Source organism: Rosa chinensis, chromosome 1, assembly GCF_002994745.2.
Source record: "Rosa chinensis cultivar Old Blush chromosome 1, RchiOBHm-V2, whole genome shotgun sequence".
Classification (NCBI taxonomy): Eukaryota; Viridiplantae; Streptophyta; class Magnoliopsida; order Rosales; family Rosaceae; genus Rosa; species Rosa chinensis.
This window is the reverse complement of record NC_037088.1, coordinates 21,063,673-21,078,461: the sequence shown is the minus strand read 5'-3', so window position 1 is coordinate 21,078,461 and position 14,789 is coordinate 21,063,673. Positions and strand designations below refer to the sequence as shown.

At 37.3% G+C, this 14,789-nt stretch overlaps 1 pseudogene; it reads left to right on the top strand.

Annotated features, from left to right (window-relative positions):
• Positions 1-6,424: 6,424 nt before the first annotated feature.
• LOC112181881 lies at positions 6,425-9,826 on the top strand (annotated as a pseudogene).
• Positions 9,827-14,789: the final 4,963 nt, after the last annotated feature.

Genomic DNA, 14,789 nt, shown 5'->3' with positions numbered 1-14,789 from the left:
CTTATTTACTTTTTACCATATTCATTGATTATGAAGCACTCAACTATACTTTTCTTTATTACTTTCCCCAAAAAGAAAAGAAAAAGAAGATACTCTTTAAACACCTCCCTTGAATAGAAAAATAAGAAAAGATCGTCTGCAAGGAAAATGCTAATATTTTTTGGGAAAATGTCCATTTACCCAAAATTGAGCTTCATTAACCCCACTTACCCAAGCATCTTATAAGATTTCCCACTTACCCAACAAACTATATATTTTTTGCCCTAATACCCAATTAAGTATTTTTATATATATTATTTTGTATATATTATTGAGACAATTTTTTGGTTAAACCAACCCGTAGGTAAGGACTAATCCCTCTCGAGCCGGGTCGGACCCCATTTAGGGGGGAAGCTCCATTCACAAGGCTCGAACTCGAGACCTTGCTTAAGGGAAACAAGCTCCTTACCACTTGAACCCTCTCTCCCATTGTCACTTAGAGAGAAGTCAACGGAGACTTGACCGGAGTCCCGTCAATGCTCGCGGGACTCCGGTCACTGGTCGCCAGAATCCAGTCACCGGTCGCAGGAAGTTCTCAAAAAGTTCGTTGGAGATCTCATAAGTCACAGGAGAATATTATTGTTCCCCAATAATATTATTACTGCCCCCCAGTAGCCCCTAATAATATGATTATTGCCCCTAGTAATATGATTATTACCCCCAGTAGAAACATTACTGCCCCCTAATAATATGATTATTGCCCCCCAGTAGAAACATTACTGCCCTCTAATAATATGATTATTACCCCCCAGTAGAAACATTACTGCCCCCTAATAATATGATTATTGCCCCCCAGTAGAAACATTACTGCCCTCTAATAATATGATTATTGCCTCTAGTAATATGATTATTGCCCCCTGAAATAAGAATGAGAAAAATGAATTGGTCTAAGTCCGACATTTCCCATAAAAATCCACAAGCCCATTGAGCATTGACACATCACACATTTTATTATCCCCTAAACCAAACCGTAAATAAACACTACCATCCAGGCTTGCCACCTCTATTGCATGCCTTTTGTTCATTTCCTCCTCACACGTGTTGTCATCCTCCTTCCTTCCTTTCTTTCTAGCTATCCCCAAAACAAGACTCAAGTTCCCAGAAAGGCAAAAACGCATGATACATAGACAAAGACCCACATAATATTTCATAGTTTCAACCTAAAAACCCAAAAGTGCCGACACCGATGAGAGAAACGCTTGCTTCATAGCAAGCCTTTTTTCTCCGTGTATTTCAATGGTCGTTCAAGCTGACCACCTCAATCTCTTCCCTCTCACCAACTCATCTACAACAACATGTGCTAATCTCTTCTTCTTCTTCTGTGACCTTGAGACTTCTACTGGGTTAGTTCTGATTTTTGGTTTTTCACATCGAAATCATGAATCCGGTTAAGGATTGAGCCTTGATGTCGGACTGATTTGTGCCTCAACGACTGCACGACAAAAGATTGAGAGCCGATTGATGCCGGACCGATTCGAGTGTCGACAACGGCGCGATTCCGATGGCCTCGGATTGGGCCTCGACAAAGGCGCTGGGGGTGGGGGAGAGAGAGAGAGAGAGGGGGGGGAGAGAGAGAGAGAGAGAGAGAGAGAGAGAGAGAGAGAGAGAGAGAGAGAGAGAGAGAGAGAGAGAGAGAGAGAGAGAGAGAGAGAGAGAGAGAGAGAGAGAGAGAGAGTGTAATGCCCCGTACCTACTAGTTACTTTTTACCGTGGTTGACTGAGGAGTGACTTTTCTTTAGTCAACTAAATTAGGAAATTTCTTTGAGATTGTCGTAGAATACGAAAAATCGAGTTCGTGGACACGTAGTTTGTTTAAATTGGATTTATATCGGAAAAGTTATGACCAAAAATAGAAATTTCTATTTTTGGCATGGTTTTCTTTTTTTGTGAGCTTCTATTTGTGGTAAAAAGGGGTTAAAATCAGATGGGAAGAGAGAGAAAGTAAATAGAATCGAAAAAAAAAAAAGAAGGAGAGAGAACGAGACGAACCCGAGCCCCCTCCCCCTTTCTTTTTTTTTCTTCCGCCGCTGCTCTCTCTCTCTCTCTCTCTCCGGAGATTTCGTCGCCGTCCGGCCACCCTAGGACGAAAGGTTGGGCACGGCGTGATCCTCTTTTCCTTCTCCTTCTAGCCATGTAAGTCTTTCACCTTGGGTAGCTTCGGTTTTAGAGATTTGAAGAGAATTGCAAAAAGGGGAAAATCGGGGTTTGGCTCCGATTTGGGTTTTTCCGGCGATTTCCGCCGGATTTCTTTGAAGTTTTGGGTTGCTGGGTTGTTGTTGATGATCATATCTAACTATTGCAGCTTGTGTTGGCCGGTGGAGGAAGATTTGAGGGTGTTTGGAGATGTGAACAGTAGCGTGAACAGTGCTGCCAAGTTCTTGATATTTTTGGGTTTAAATTTTGACTTTTTCTGCTTGTTTTTGGTGGCTGTTGCAGGTATGGAGATGGTTGTGTGGGTTATGGAGTTGATTTTGGAATAGATAGGTTGTTTGGTATTGGTTTTAAACTTTGAGTTTTGTGTTAAGCTTGGTATTGTTGGATATTGAGTTTTTGTTGGATTTTGTTGTTGAGCATGGTTGTTGGAATTGTCATGTTGGTAGTGTTGGGTGAAATCTATTGTAAATTATTTGTTAGGAAGTAGAGAGAATTTGAGAATGTTGGAGTTGGAATTGTGAATTGGAAATAAGGGAAGCTAGGAAAGAATATGGAAATTTTTGGAAAGGAATTATTTTATTTATTGGTGGTAATTTGTGATGAAGGAAGTGAAATTAAATTGATTAAGTTATCGAACGGTCCTTGGGAAGGTTTAGATAAAGCGAGGTTATTGAATGGTTAAGAAATCGAATTAAAAAGCGGTTGAGTTGTTATGAGTTGGAGGGCATTGAGATTGTAAGGAATTATAGAATTTAATTCCGAATTGAAGTGTGGGAGTTTTATAACAATTTAGGAATAACAGATGCTTTTCCGAGGGGAATGAGTTGATTTTGAGAGTATTTCCTTATTATGGTCAATTATATTCTATTCTATTGTGACAGGACGTACTGAGGCCTCGAGCGAGGAGGACACCAGCAGGTAGCAGGGTTAGCTGCGGGACTCACTTGTGAGTGGACCTTTGTTTTATTTAAATAATGCATGCAGCATGATATTAAATTTTGAAATGGATTGTTATTTGAGTAAATGTGATTTTATGGAAAGAAAAGGATCAAAAAGGAAACAGTTGACAAGGAGGCCAGTTTTGGCGCATGCGTATCTTACCTAGTTGGCAGTCCCTTCTAGATAATAGTCTGGTCGGCAGTCCCGTCCAGACTACAGCTCTGTTGGCAGTCCATCCGATGCGTCATCTGGTTGGCAGTCCCTTCCAGATGACTTGAGATAGTTAGTCGGCAGTCCCGTCTACTACCTGTGGCTAGTTGGCAGTCCCAACTAATCACCGCCTCCTATTCCGGTTGGCAGTCCCTTCCGGTGCGTCATCGGGTGGCAGTCCCTCCCCGATGGCATGAGATGCCTAGGAAGCAGTCCTTCCTAGTCCTCAACTGAGTTCTTGGAAAAAAAGAGTGAGTTGGAAATTTTTTATGAAGTCTCGCTGCATGTTTGTTTTGTTGGAAAGAGAAATGGGAAAGCATACCATAAATTATTTGATTCTTGTTTCGGTTTTGTCCACTCACTCTAATGGATTTTATATGTTTTCCCCTGGGCCCTTCATTTTCAAATGCCCAGATTTCAGATTAGCAGAGATCGCGTCCAGGCTTAAAGGACCTTGGAAATCAGCGCTTCCGTTTTTGTCCGTAGGTTATTACTTAACCTACCTTGTATGATATCGGCTTAGTTTAGGTGTTGCTCTGATAATCATTTTCCTTTAGTTTGATGGATGTTGTTGTTCGGATTGTTGTTGCTTATGGAGGTTATGTTGGGATTTGAACTTTCCGGATGTAATTTATGTGCTTGGGTTGTAAATATGATATTGTAGGTTCAGTAGAAGTTAATGTTGTAATCATGTCCAGGTTTGTGGAATTTTTGGGTAGCCCATATTTAGGGGAGGTTCTGCCGAATTTTCGGTAGGATTTCGCTTAAAGGGGATCCCGCAGGCTCGTATCCAGGTAATTGGGGTGATTCCTGGGTCGGGTCCTGTCACAGAGAGAGAGAGAGAGAGAGAGAGAGAGAGAGAGAGAGAGAGAGAGAGTCTGGGTGACTGGGTTTGGGAGGAGAGAGAGTCTGAGAGGAGATGAGTTTTAGTTTAATTGATAGGGCAAAACTGTCATTAAATATTAAATTGGGTAAATGAGAGTAAAAAACTCTTAGTGGAGTAAGTGAGAGTATATTGGCTCAAATTTGGGCATTGGGTCAATATCCCATATTTTTTCTATAAGTAGGAAAATGCTAATTCAAAACGGAAGTTGTCAATAAAAACATGACACTCCAGTAGAAATTAAATAAAATTTAAAATTGTTTCATTCTCTTTCTCGCTCTGGTTAATAACACGCATATAATTTTCTACAATCTACATCATATTCTGAATACTCCCGGATCTTTAGTGGTTCTCGGCTAAAATTAGTATGGGGGACTTGCCTTTTTTTTCCCCCTTATATGGAGTTGTGTTTCTTAACTGTCTTAGGCTTGTTTCGGAGTTTAATTTCGACTCTATTGAGTATTTTCTTTGTGATCGGTTTAACCGTTTTATTCTATGTTGGTGCATCTTGGTCACATGTTAAGTTATTTTGGTCAGAGTGATTGGTGTTGACGAAGCTAATGGTCATGGTTTTGTGAATAGGTGAATTGTTCATTTGAATTCTTGTTCAGTAACTTCATGGCTCGGCGGAGCCAGAAATTGATCTCTATTGGGGCACTTGAAATTTTTATTTTTTAAATTAAACTTAGAATATATTAAAATTTTAATAAAAATAAAAAATTAGAAAGATCAATTTTTTTATAAAAAAAATTAGATATTTTATTAATCAAACATTCAACTACATGAAAGGATAGTGTTAATGTTTTTGTGTTGAGAAGCTAGAATGGTACTAATGTTATAAAAATGAAGAAATAAAAAAAAAGGTTGATATATTGTGGCTGGTACTAACGGTCGAACCTGGGAACAGGCTAAAATACTTGAATACCTCCACCACTGCATCAAAACTGCTTTTCATCTAAATATGAAACTAGAAACATATATAATGAAGATCTGACTGGGGCACGGGACCCACTGTGCCCCAACGTGGCTCCACCTCTGGCTCCGATGGTCTGAACCTTAATTTGGGTGGTGTTTGTGGTTTTTGGTGGTGAAAAACAAGAATACCAAGTAACCTATTATGTGCTTTATCAACCTACTTACGGTCACTGCAATTATTACTCTAAGTTGTTAGCTAATTAAGACATAATTTTTTTATCATCATATACTCATTTTACATGAGTTTTTCTATTGGAACCTCCAAATTTACTCACTTGACCTCTATGCTTTTTACACCTCTTATCAAATTTTCAAATACTAAATTTACTCACTCAACCTCACTAAACTTCCTCAAATAACCTTACTCATATAATTTGCAAACAAATTATTATCTTTAAAATAAAAAATTTAGTCATTTCAATGATTTAATCACTCTATAAATCTTAACTAAATATACATTTCTTAATCAAACTTGAGTTTCAAAAATTAATGTCTAATCAATAAGAAAATGCCATGAACTATTCTGTTTTTTTTTTTTCTATTTTAGTTGTGCAAAAAAAAAAAATCATTTGTTTTTTAATGTTTATTTTTTTTCTGTATTTTTTATACCACATGATTAATTATTTAAATATATATATATTTTAACTACTAGTTTTTTTTATTTTTTATTTTGTACAAATATAATGAATTGACTTAGATTTAGATCATAAATCATAAGAGAATTTATTTTGTTTTCACTCACCAATATGCGTTCAACATATATATCATACATTTTTATGTCACATGATCTTAATCATATTTTTAATTTTTATTAAATATATATGAATGTTTTAACGAGTATATAGTGAAATTGGAAAATGAAAATAGATAAGGAAAATAATAAGAAATACAATCTAATATTATTGAATTAGAAAGTCTATATAAAATAAATATAATATTTTTTAGTATAATTATTGTCCTTAATTGTCATTTTATAGTAGGTTATATATGTCATTTAATAATTCATAATAGAGTGAGGTCAAGTGAGCAGATTTGGAGGTCCCAGTAGAAACTCTCTTTTACATTGTTAAAGTTGTTTTGCCCTTTGCATTATCCTGAAGAATTATAGAGCTCTTCAAAAGTGAAGAATCACGTCCCGATCGGAACAAAAAGAAGATTAGTCCTTGCAATTCTAGGATATTGGAAAGTCATTGAAAATGCCCAAAACAATGACAGGACAAGCCACAACAAGGAAAGCCCAAAATATTGGTAACCCAAACCGAAACAAGGAAAAACTCCAAAAAACCCCCCCAAAACCCCAAAGCTCTGAGTAGCAGACTCAGCAGAGAGCAGAGAGCAGACAGCAATGGAGTCCGAGGTGAGAGAGCTAGCTTTCTTCCCTTATACCGATTTCCAATCTGAAACTGAATACGATTTCTGCGTTTCTCAGAAACCAAGTTTCGAACCATTTCGGCTCTTCTCCTCATCAGGGTCAGGATTATTTGACCAATCAGAGCCCCCTGTTCCTCCTCCACCTCCTTGCGTCGAAGTGCTTCCCTCTCAGGTATACATTAGTTTAATTCAAACCCACAAGCACAAATGGAGTTTCAAGCTATAACATTCAATATTTGATTTATTGTGGGAATAGATTTCGCAGTCTGTGAAGTACAGTGTGGAGCCAGTAGAATTGGGTGGACTTACATTGCTCAAGGTCACTCATTGTTCTTTCATATTTATTGGTTCTCCGTAACATTTAGCTTAATGTGAGTGTAACTTAGAGTTCATATATGCTTTTAATACAGGGCCGAGTTAGTACTCAAGATGTTTTTAAGCTGTCCAACTCCGATTTAGTTCCCGGGAAATATGAAGGTAGGTGTATATTGTTCTTTCTATCTTTCTTTTTTTGGTAATACTGATTTAATAAATTGCAAAATATTTAACTGATGTTGTATATTAGTTGTTGAATGATGTCAATCTTGTTTATGATGTGTTGTTCAAATGTAATGATGGTACGTCTTTTGGTTTTGGACTAAAGCTATGGGAAGGTTCACTTGATCTAGTAAAAGCTCTTAGCTCTGAACTCTGAAGTTCAAAATGGACATCTATCATTTGCCGGTAAACAAGTTTTAGAGGTGGGCATCCTGATAAATTCAGGTGATTGTATACTGTTCCCACTATGTTTAAACATGTTACCAGTTAAGCATGCTAATTTTCTTTGGTCCTTGCTACTGTAGTTCTTGTTCATACAGATTCCTAATTATTGCTTTGGCTATTGAAATTTATAACTTAATAGTGTAGTGCGCGTGCATCTTGGATGGTAGTCACATGTACAAGTATAGATACGTTTAGTCATCAAGGTGCTTTTGTTAAATTGTAAACACGAGCTTCTTTGCCTGGAAATGCAGTTTAACCTTACAAACACAAACTTGTTGGTTTTTGGTCAAATTCCTGCTACTTCATTGAGATTGTTGACTTAAGTAGTGCACTCAAATTGTTATGATCATAAATGTCAACATCCTCCATGAGTCTTGCTTGTCAACTTAAGGATCTATGTCTCAAGAAAACTAACCTAATAATTCCTAATAGATGGCTATGTCAAGCTTTTGCGGCCTAATGTCCTAGCTTGGAATAGTCAACTGTCAATTAGAAAAACAATGGTAAACTTGATGGATAGTTTAATCCTTTGTTATTTGTCCAATTTTGGTTACTCCAATGATCCATCCTTCAGTAATTATGTATTCATTTTTTTAACTAGATAAATTTTTGTATGATAACAAGTAGTGTTTAACATAGCGCGCCTTGAGGCGTGCCTTAGGCATGAAGCGTGCGAGGCTTCAACAAAACGCCTCGAGGCTACTTCCAAAAGGCATTTTTTTTTTCCTTTCTTTCTTTTAAATGAAGATCAGAATAAGTTTTATATTTATTATTTAGTAATATATATATATATATTTATATGTTTCAAAGTATATACATCCTTAGAGAACTCTATCTCATAGGAGAAGTCAACGTCAATGTAGCACACTAATTCTTTAGAAGAAACCCTAAAAGGTAATGTGTGAAAAGCTTCCGCCTCAAAAGCGCCTCAAAGCTTTTGAGGCTTAAGGCTTAGGCAAAACGCCTCGCTCACGCATTCGCCTTTTAAAACTCTTATAACAAGTAGTCTTTTGCATCACCACGGGTAAACAGTTCATGTATCACCACTATGAGTAAATATCTCTAATGAATGACTTTCCTGGTTGACATATAATTCGAGACCAGCGTTACTTATCTCCTCTAACCCGTTCCTCTGTACGCCTTACTGTGCTCCTTGATTAATTTTCCAGCTTGGCTGTGGTCATGGACTTCCTGGTATCTTTGCCTGCCTTGAGGTTAGTTTTTGTCCCTTATGCTTATAAATTTAGCATCTTAGATAATATTCCTTAAGCCTCTGATGTTGCATCAGGGTGCAGCTGCTATTCATTTCCAAGACTTCAATGCTGAGGTCCTGCAATGTCTCACAATACCCAATGTAAATGCAAATGTTCCAAGCTTCCAACCCCCAGCATTGCAAGAGACAAAGTGTGATAAGGGGGCGGAAATTCTTTTTTTTGCTGGGGACTGGCGTGAAGTCCATAACCATCTTCCCTATGCACAAAACACTCACAAGGATGTTAATGTTAGTTCAGGGAAAACCCAGATGCTCAATATGATATTATTTTAATGGCAGAGACAGTTTACTCAATCTCCACTCTCCAGCATCTCTATGAACTCATAAAGAAGGTATTATCTATATAGTTGTTCATTGCTTATAGATTCAGACCGTGAAGCTGCTTTGGGTCTAATACGTTTGATTACAGTGCATCACTCGTCCTCATGGAGTAGTCTACTTGGCAGCCAAGAAGCATTATTTTGGAGTAGGAGGGGGAACTCGAAGGTTCCTATCAGTGGTGGAGAAAGATGGTGAGCTAGTTGGAAATTTAGACTCATGTTTAAAAAAATTACAGAGCATTATATCACCATAGAATTTGTTGGCTTGTTTCCTGTCTACCTGATTCATTGGGTGAAAGTGAATAGGAACATAGCATACTATAATCATGCATGAGTGGGTTTTTTATTTTATTTATTTTTTAATTTTTTTAAAATAATTATTTATTTATTTGTTACTAATATGGTTTCTATGTTAAATATTATGGATATGTTTACGCATAAAAGGTATGAAGCTGCTGTAGATTCGCAGACATATACATATTTATTGGCTTTATTTTATTTGTTTTTGGACGTATGACTCTGTTATTGTAAAGTCTATGCCTCCATCCTTGTCTCAAAGTGATATTTCTACTGATGTATAAACAGGAAATTGAAATTTCCCTTGGAATTCCTGTCTGCAGGTGTTCTGGTTTCTAGCATGGTTGCTGAAGTTGCAGATGGCTCATCTAATGTCCGAGAGGTGTGGAAGCTTTCATTTAAGTAGGCTTGGTGTTCATGTCAATACAACACTACCCTTTTTTCTGTCTTTTGTTTTCAGTCTCCTTCCCTCGTGGAAAATCTGGTCGCTTACCTCCTATATATAGAATTAATTCAAAAATTGTAAGTCTATATTGAAGACAACAGGAATGTGGAGCACATTTTGGTTATTACTTATTAGATAATTTTGTTGCCTTATCCTCACCCTTTTTGTTTCCCCTATTACTCTTTAGTGTGCTCCATCTAATGCTAAGCTTTGCTCTTTTGCTGTCCACATTTTAGATTCATGTGAAACCTTGCAGTCATGTTTCTTTAGTTGATTTTTTTTGTTTTTTTCCTGGATTTTTTTGTTTTTTTTGTATGACTCATGTCGTAGGATTCAAAACTTTAATACATGTTGATGACTCAAAATTTTAATCTTGGTAGAGTGACTCTGATTTCAGTCAACACCTTCATTTCGATCGTACGAAATAAACTTTATATTCTCCGTCGACCCATGCTTATTGGGCTGATTTTCTCATCTAGGCAGGATGGCCAATTAATTTCATTCTCGGCCAAATGATCGAGTGACTTCATTCTTGGCCCTTACTTAGTAGGTCGACATGCAAAAAACAAGTGCAAACATAGCCCCGCTAGTCTCATGAGCATTGGCTTTGAAGCCAAGTGGTTATGAGACTTAAATAAAAGTAGAATGCATTAAGACAACTCAATTAAGACATGCAGAACTTGAAAATTCGGCCGAGACATCCAAAACTTGAGAACTTAGCCAAGACATCCAAGATTTGAGAAATTTAGTCGGCCAGGTTGTCGAAGACTTAATAACTCAGTCAAGACATCCAATGTTTGAAAACTTGGCCGAGACATCCACAATTTGAAAAACTTTGCCTACACTTGAAAATCAGTTGAGACATCTACAATTTAAAATACTTGCCCAACACTTGACAACTTGCCCGAAACTTTAAAAATCGGTCCTGTGACCAATACTTTGAGAGCTTGATTTTATGAAATCTCTCTCAAGTTAGTCACTTAGTTTATTGCATGAACTTGGATCACGGGTGGTTTCATGATTGATCATAACCCTTTATTTGCATGTGTGCACACCTTCACAGTATCTCACTAAAGTTCAAATGATACCCAAACACACACAACCATAAGCTTCATGTGTTTCTTGTCTTTATAAATGCGGTTGAGATACTCATTTCAAACCAACCAATTCTCTTACTTGGATGATTATGAAGTTCAGACTTGCTTGTCTACTGTGAGTTTTAGTCTTCCTCTTTATCTTGAGGCTCAAAAAGAATTTGAAGCCCGCGAGAAATCAGAAGTGAGGATGATAAAATCCACAAGTACATAGATTTTGACCATCTTCGTAAACTGAAGACTTCTTTGGTGGACTCGACCGACTTCTAAAGTACTTCAACCAACCAAACTATTGGATAACTTGGCTGACAGTGTTTTTTACTTCGGCCAACCAAATTCTTGGTCAACTCGGCCGACTTTTCTTTTTTACTTCCGCCAACAAAATTGTTGGTCTAACTTGGCCGACATTTTTTTTTTCAGCTAAACAAATTCTTCGTCAACTCGACCTACAATTCTTTTTTTACTTCAGCCACAAAATCTCTTAGCTAATTGGGCTGAGATATTCTTTTTACTTTAGCCAACCAACTTTGTTAGCTGACTCGGCTGAGTTTAGTTTATTTTGGCCTATAACAAATATAGAAGTAAAATCTGCACTACTAACACAACCTTTTTTTGAATATTTTTTTATTCATTTTTGCCGAAACTAAGGTAAGAAAACAAAATGTAAAAATTCTTGTAGCCGTTATGGTGGTGGCCAACGATGCTTTATTTCGAACTCAGAAATTTCTTTGTTTTCTGCATTCGGTTCAAGCCTTTGGAGGTCGTGAAGCATTATACTCAAATCACCTGTAGTATGTTCTTGATTTTCAGCCACCATGTAAGCCGATATTTCAACCTTCGGACATGTACTTGAATCACAAACTTCGTCTTTTACCTCAAATTTTGGTGATTATGATTTTTCTAGGTCAACTTTGTCTCTAACAATCATGACAAAAAGTTCAATTTCTTCAACCAATTTGTCTATGTACTCAACCACATGATTGTCTACTTCTTCGAGCGCACTTGAATGACTAATTTTGGGCTCTATCTTTAATTCAGCCAGTTGCGGAGCTTCTGGGCTGGTTTCATCTTCTACAACTGAACTAAAAATTTCCTCATTGTATTGGATGAATGGGTGAAGTGGATGAGATACCATTGAAATCATATATGTATTTTGTCAAGCTCGATATTCTTCCTCGGACTTTCTCTTTCTCTCCATGGACTCTTCTTCATACTTCTGCCAATCCTCGTTCAGTTTCTCTTTATGCTTTTAAAAGTATTCATCCAACTCTTCTTAGCTCTTTTGGGAGTTTTCATATAAAATTTCTGTACTTTTTTTATTGATTCCATAATTTTCCACTAATTCAATTGGTGATTCAAAACAAATTCAGGCCGTGGATTAACCATATATCCGGCCATTCAATTAGTCCATGTTCCATCCACGTAACGGTCATTAAATCATATTGTTGTCCAGGTTTGTTCTCGATGACCCATAACTCATACATTTGACCAACCTGTAAGAGAAATAGTGTTAACGCACTTTTTCCTTTTTCTTTGGACTTATATAAACATCTAGTAAACCAAAGCAGGGTTTGGGCCACAAAGGCAAAACTAGGAGCTTCAAAGAGAAAACAGAGGCGGCCATCAAGCCCAACTCATAGCTACAACACAACTATATAACAAACTCACTAAAGAGAAATAAAAGAGCTGAAACTCGGCTAATACAGCAAAAGTAACTAAATAAACAAAACAAAACTGCACTAAGAAGTTATCAAACAAGCATCAATGTAACTATATAGGAAAAAAGAAAACAAAAATTTGTTAAATCATTACCTCTCCAGCTGGCCACCCGGCTATTAGTGGGTGGCCAATACCTTCATTTTGATTGTACCATCTAAACTTTATATTCTCCTTCGACCCAATGCTTATTTGGCTGATTTTCTCATCTTGGTTGAATGACTAATTAATTTCATTCTCGGCCAAATGATCGAGTGACTTCATTCTTGGCCCTTACTTAATCTCAGCCAAAACTTTCTCTCATCCAACAGCGAGAGCTTACTAGGTCGACGTGCAAAAAACAGGTGCAAACATAGCCTTTCCAGTTTCATAAGCATTGGCTTTGAAGCTAAATGGTTATAAGACTTAAATAAAAGTAGAATGTCTTAAGACAACTCGATCATGTGATCGAGATCCTCGGTCAAGACATGCAGAACTTGAAAATTCGGTCGAGACATCCACAACTTGAGAACTTAGCCGAGACATCCAAGATTTGAGAAATTTGGTTGGCTGGGTTGTCGAAGACTAAAGATTCAATCTAGACATCCAACGTTTGAAAACTTAGCCGAGACATCCACAAATTGAAAAACTTGGCCTACACTTGAAAACTTGTTCAAGACATTAAAATTTAAAATACTCACCCAACACTTGACAACTTGCCCGACACTTGAGAACTCGGCCATGTGACCAATACTTTGAGAGCTTGGTTTTATGAAATTTCTCTCAAGTTAGTCATTTAGTTTATTGCACATCCATTTCTTTGTGCATCTTTTTTTGTACACTTTTATCACCACTTTTGTTTGATATACATGCCATCTTCTTCGTGAATGTGTACTTCGGATTGATGTGTGTGCGCCCTACCTCTATTTCGACTTTATGAAATTTCGGGGATGAAATTTTATAAGGTGGGGAGGTTGTTACATCCCATATCTTAATTTACCCGTTTACTGGTCATTTGGACAGTAAACGATTAAAATCTTTACTTTTACCTTCATTTGGATCATTTAGTGGACCTAAGAGTTGACTTTGTTCAGCTAAGTTTTTGAGAAAATTTTCTTACGAAAGTTGTATAGGACGTTAAACGAGTCCGTGGATATGTGGCACACTGAAATCGGAGTTCGGATGCGAAAGTTATGGACGCAAAAGCAAAAGTTATTATTCTGCATAAATTTCTATAAAAGGAGAAATTACTGTGATAGGTTTATATTTCTGAAAACCTACCTTGCGTTAAATTTCTCTCTCTTCCTCTCTCTCTCTCTCTGTTCGACCTGTTTCTATTTTTCTTGCCATTATCCGCACCGGTCCGGTTAGGACCGCCTCCTCCTCCCCTCTAAGTCTGCGGCGGTAGCTTGAGGCAGTATGGTTGGAGGAGACAGAATAGAAGTGTTTTCCGAACATAGCCACTATTTTGGTCCGACATCGATTCACCCTTTTTTGGCCACTTCAAGTCATGTCACCGAGTGCGTTTTAGAGCTACCAACGTGCTCTTCCTAGTCATACAAGTTTCTTGCATCACTGAACAGTGTGGAGGAAGAATCGAAGTTTGGAAATTTCTAGGGTTTGAATTTCGGCCTCTTTCCTTTTGAGCTGATTTCTGACCAATCAAGGTAATTTTGGACTTTGTTGTAGTTTGGAAAGTTATTGGCTTGTTGTGATGAAGAATTTGGCATAGGTATTGATACCTGGTTCGAGGGTTGGCCACGCGCCGCCACTGTTTGTGGCGCATGGAGGTGCATGGGGACCAATTCTAGCCTCCTATTTTGTTGGTTGGGTTCCTTATAGCGTATAGAACTTGTAGGTATGAGTTTGGTGGAAATTGGAAGAAGTTTGATATCGATTGAGAATTTACGAAGTTTCGGAGTTTCAGGTGTTGATTTCCAGAGATCCAACCTTTGGATTTCCTTCGTTTTTGTTCTAGAATGCTGGAGTTGATGAAACGATGTTGCTGGTGGAGTATGGTTTGATTTCCAAGAGTTTTGGAGCTTTTAGGTTTCAGAAGATTGACGATATCAAGTTTTCAGCGTAATTATAGTAATTTATTTCGGACCTTTTGTTCGGTTATTTAAGATGTATTGTTGTCTACAAGACAGCGTACTAAGCTACTGCTCGACGAAGAAATTTGTATGCGTAGTTGCCTAAATCGTATTGTGAGTGGATTTTTGTTTTAAATAATGATGCATGCGTTTATTTCTTGAATTAATGCTTTATTTAATTATCATATTATTTGTCGAGCATATTAATTAGTTTCGGATATTATTTGGTTTTGGAATAT